This window comes from Silene latifolia, chromosome Y, assembly GCF_048544455.1.
Source record: "Silene latifolia isolate original U9 population chromosome Y, ASM4854445v1, whole genome shotgun sequence".
Taxonomy (NCBI): Eukaryota; Viridiplantae; Streptophyta; class Magnoliopsida; order Caryophyllales; family Caryophyllaceae; genus Silene; species Silene latifolia.
This window is the reverse complement of record NC_133538.1, coordinates 248,452,619-248,458,232: the sequence shown is the minus strand read 5'-3', so window position 1 is coordinate 248,458,232 and position 5,614 is coordinate 248,452,619. Positions and strand designations below refer to the sequence as shown.

Here is a 5,614-nt window from a genome sequence, read left to right as displayed (position 1 = left end):
CCACACCTCTCACATGTGATGGTGTCCTGTCTAGTAAGCAAATGAACCGTCTGAGGCTCCCCAGCAGATTGCATCTTCAATCTATCAAAACGGGCATTCATGGCTTCCAGCTGAGCCACTACTGCCTTGTCAACCGCGTGAACTGTTCGAATACCATCTCGTGGGTTCCCATATTCAGTACAATGGGTCGCCATCTCCTCGATAATGCCCCATCCCTTATCATCATCAGTATTCTTTTGAAATCTTTCGTTGGATGAGGCGTCAAGTATGGCTCTGTGGTCATCATACAACCCATTGTAGAATTGATTGGACAGAAACCACGGATCAAAACCATGGTGAGGAAGAGACCTCACCAACCTCTTGAACCGACACCAGGCTTCATAGAAAGTCTCATCAGGTGCCTGCTTAAAACTAGTAATCTTTGCCCTCAGCTGATTAGTGCGCTGCGGAGAAAAGTATCTCTTATAAAAAGCAAGAGCAAGGGTCTCCCAGTTCGTGATCCCTGCGGCCGTGCGGTCCAAGTCGGTCAGCCACTCCCTGGCTGAATCAGTCAAAGAAAAAGGAAACGGCACCTCCTTAATCTTATTTTGAGTTACCCCCTTTATGGGGGGGGGGGATAGTAGAAAAGTAGTCCGTAAAGACCTCCATATGCTTCCTTGAGTCTTTACATGCCACACCTCTAAAGAGATTTCTCTCCACCAGATTGTTATAAGACGGACGGATGTCAAAAGTATTGCCATCCACAGTCTGGAGATTGAAACCCTTGGGAATAATTGATGCTTTAGGCTCCGAATGACTTGCAATATTCGGCATCTTTACTGTTTGGTTTACAGAACTGAGATTGTCTTCTCTTAAAGACTGGTCTTCTGTATAGAAAATGTTGAAGCTCGGGTTCGAAAGTACTCAAGTCTTCCTTTTGTGATTCTCTTTGCAAACGGAGTCTATGCCTAAACATCGCTCCGCTCGAGAATCGAGTGAAACTAACTCCGACTGTTTGACACAGGGCATACACAACACTAAAAGAGATAAATGAGAACTGCCTCAAGGAATAGAAATTCCCTGAGACGGATAAAAAAAATGAAACAAAAACAGATAGGGCTATTGCCTCCCCGTCAACGGCGCCAAAATTTGACAGGGCAGTCGTATACCTATCAAAAATAACTAACTAAACTAACTATATAGCTAGGGAAGTCAGGTCGATCTCCACAGGGAGGAAAGATATCTGTAAAGAGTCCGTCTATTCGGTCACAAATAGGGGGTTGTAAATTTGGTTTTCTAAACTAAAAGGCTTAAAGGAAAGAGAAATAAAGGAAGAGCAGTAAAAAGGCAAAAAATAGGAATAAGAATGTCAATAAAGAGGGAACATGTCGGGATTTCGGTTCACTACGGTAGCCTAATGACTCAACTGCAAATAGTCTAGATAACTCATTGTGAGACGGATGTTGAAAGGTCGTTACGATCCACTTTCTATCCTATATTTCCACTAACTTAACTTCCATCTTCGCCAGGGTAGTCTTCTGTTCATAGCAGGTCTATTTAGTCCAATATTCTGATCCAGGATTAAATTTAACCAGATTAAAGGGAAACTTAGAAGCGTGCACTCAACTAAGTCGGTGATACAGTTAAATTGCCATGGGTACAGAATCTCACAAATAAGTCATCTAGCCTATTCGCTACATCGTCATTATTCTACCATAGATCCCCTAGTCCCAACATGAAATGAATTAGATACTCATACTATCAATATTGTCAAGATTAATAATAATGAATGAACTAATAATAAACATATTGGAATTATAAATTAAATCGCATAAAAGAGATTAGGGCAGAAATTAAGAGAATTAAACAAGAGAATTAATGCAAACAAATAAAAGATTAAGATTAAAGGAGAGTAAGAGATTACAATAGGGAGAATTCCGGCGTAAAGAACACAAGATCCAAGCAATATAACCCCGAAAGCAAAGCTACAGTGAAGAGTTTTTAAGGGAGAGATCAAAAGAAGAGAGTGTAGCAGTAAACATAATTAAGAAATGATAAGATCCCCAAATGACCTAATTATTCGAACTTAAATAGGAAATAACAAGTCCATTAACGAAAATAAACATTCACGGATTAATTAAGGCCCGTGAAACCTCAATCCACTCGATCGAGCAGTTTGAAATAGCTCGATCGAGAACTTCAGCCAGCAAACCATTCGATCAAGTAGAAATATTACTCGATCGAGTAACCTTGAATTTCAGCAATTCGATCGAGTACAGCAGATTGCTCGATCGACCTCCTCAGCTTGTGAAACCACTCGATCGACTAAGAAAAGTCTTTGATCGAGTGCTCTTCATCCGAAACAGCTCCAAACTCGTAGCCGACTGCTTCGTAGACCATTCCTTCATGTATCCCAATGCAGTATCTCGCTCTGAAAATCCCGTCTCCTCAAAATGTATGCAAAACAGGACGAAAGTGGTACGATTTCACTACTTTCACGTTCATTCCTGCAAAATAGACAAGACGAACCAAAGTAACCATTTCGGGGCATAATGCAATATAAACAGTACAAAAGTACATGGAAATACGTGCAAAAATAGGCTAAAAAGACTATATAAAATGCACGTATCAATCAATATGAAGTAACCCAAGACGTTTAGATGTACTAACGAACTTTTTGGATTTAAAGGAGCCTCTTACTTATTTTACCTTAGCATAATCATCACAAGCTATTAAAGTCAAATTTTATGTTAGGAATGCCGTCGACTAACTCAAGTCGCTTAAGGGTGTTCAATGTTCTAGCATTTATGTGACCTAATCTCTTATGCCAAAGCCATGGGTCGTTCTTTTTCAAAGCACTCATACAAGACATGGTACGACTAGACAATGCAAAAAGATTAGTCAAGTAAACATCTTTAACACGTTTTCCTTCTAGAACAACTTCTTTGTATTACCATCTAAGACACGACATTCACTAGCACAAAATTCAACGATATTACCATTATCACACAATTGAGATATGCTAAGGTGATTATGCTTCAAACCTTTGACAAGCAACACTTTGTCGACACATTGTGACGATGACTTACCAACCTTTCCGATTGCAATAATTTCACCTTTCTTATTGTCACCAAACATCAAGGTGCTACCATTGTAGGCTTCTAGTGAGACAAATTGGTTTCTACTTCCCGTCATATGACATGAACATCTGCTGTCCAAGTACGAATTGTTGATACCTCTCACTAATGCCTATAAGAAATCAAGAGGTGAGTTTAGGAATCCAAACGAATTTGGATCCCCTTTTGTGAGTTGCATTGTTAATCAAATCTTTGCGAACCCACACCTTTTTAGCAACCTTGATGTTCTTGTTTAAGTCGTTTAATCTATTAGGACAACCATTACATTCATGACCGGTCTTACCACAAAATTTGCAAATAATATACTCGGGAAGGCGTGCATATTTTCTCCTTCAAAAATCAGTCTTGCTTGGTTCCTGGTTTCGAAAGTTACAGTTCACTGAACTGTTGCTTTTGAAACCAAGTCCAGCTTTCTCTTCAGATTTTAGGGACTGATTTATGAGGGAGTCTAAAATGTTTTTGCTACCTTCCCATTTCCTTTAAAACTCTTTTGCATCATGCAACTCTTTCGTCAACGTTTCAATTTTAGCAAGATGGTCATGATTTAGTTTGCCTACTTTGTCAAAAGCGGATTTAGCATGACTACATTCATCACTAAGCAACATAGCAATTTCTTCAAGTTGAATAATTAAAGACTTGTTTTCTTTTTCAACATCAGAGACAACAGTTGAGGCAACTGTTGCTTTTGACGAGCTAGTAATATTCGAGAGAACAAGATTTTCTTTTCTCAATTTCTTAATTTCTTTTCTGAGTGATGGAATGATGTTACTTTCTTTTACCTCGTCTAGACACTCTCTAAGACCAACATTTTCTTCAGCAATTTCCTCCATTTGAGTTTGCAAGTCATAGAGCTTATCATTTTTAGCTAGACTCTTGTCAAGTACGTCATCAAACATCAAACAAAGCTTATCTTTAGAAAGAGTTCTCACCTTGTTCTTGAGATTAATTACCTCGGTGTCGGAGTCATCGCTGGAGTCATCGGAATGAGCCATAAGACAGAGTGCGGATTCTTTCTTTGAAGATTTGGGTCCGTCAAGATTAAGACGAGTTTGTTGGAGTATGTGTCCTCGACAATAATGCGATCACATGATTAGATCTCATATTAAGAATACATAAGGGAATGTAACATTTTATTGTCAACTGATCCACATTAATCGGTAATGATTGGCTGTCTAGAGTTTGACATTACCGTCAGGCGACGGTGGTGATCAGTTGATCCCTTAAGGTCATACCTCTAGGGAAACATTCTTAATCGATTAATTAATTAATTGTATGATGATACAAGTTAATTAATTCCTTAAATTTAAACAAATGATTTTGTGAGTGATTATATGTATCTTATTGTAATTTGATTAAATAAGATTCGTGCTATATATAATTAAATTGTTTTATTACTTAAGGTTTATTTATTGTTTATGAAACAATTGTAATAAAAATGAATTGATTATTATAAATACAAGTAGTTGTGATTTATAATTGGATGACCCATTTTAAGTAATTGTAATTGTGAATTACTAGTTAATTTTTGTATGTGATTTATTTCATTGATATAATGATTTTTAATTTGTTAAAAATGCATTATTTAAATGACATGTCTAGTAACATGTCCAATATATCACATTACACAATATTGACAATTGACAAATTTAAAATGGATCCATATTAACTACATGAACCGTGTAAATGGAAGAGGAAGGAGGATTTTGTGCTTAAAATTACTTTAAATTAGTGGGTAACATAATGATTACCTACTAATCATAGGTGTGCATACCTACACTCTTGAGAAGAGAAAAATGCAATTGTATTGGGCACTTTACCCATGTAAATCGTGGCCTCCTCCCATATACACTAAAGTAGTGTATTTTTCTACATAATACCAATTCATTCTAATTATTTTTTTTGAACTTGAGAAAAACTTATCTCTCTAGTTTTGTTGTTGAACAAAATTTAAAAACTCACATAAAATCTCTAATATTACATATACATTACTAGAAGTAGTAATATCTTATTATTAGTATTTTAAGGGAACAAATATTAATTTCTAGTAACTAAATTAATATTTGTATTAGAGAAAATTGTTGATTACAGCCTTTTAAAAATCACCTTTTGAAAATTACAGCCTTATATAATTTTTTTTGAAAATTACATCCAAAATATTACTTTTCATCTAAAATTGCACCAACTTGAGGTTTTTGGTGAATTTTGTTGATGTTTTTATGATGTACCCTTTATTATTTGAGAGCCTACTTACCCAGATTTCTTACCTCTCCTTAACACAAACTAATTAATCACCCCAAACATCATAAAAACATCATCAAAATTCACCGAAAACCTCAAGTTGGTGCAATTTTAGAAGAAAAGTAATATTTTGGATGTAATTTTCAAAAAAAATTATATAAGGCTGTAATTTTCAAAAAGTGATTTTTAAAAGGCTGTAATCAACAATTTTCTCTTTGTATTAAGAAGGATTTCCTTGGTACAATCCTTAAGGAGAAGTT

General features: G+C 36.1%; 1 non-coding gene across 1 annotated transcript; it reads left to right on the top strand.

Moving 5' to 3' along the window:
- Nucleotides 1-327: 327 nt before the first annotated feature.
- Nucleotides 328-433, top strand: LOC141635761 (small nucleolar RNA R71). Its single transcript, XR_012540423.1, has one exon. It is a non-coding gene; the product is annotated as a small nucleolar RNA R71 (small nucleolar RNA).
- The last annotated feature ends 5,181 nt before the right edge of the window (nt 434-5,614 follow it).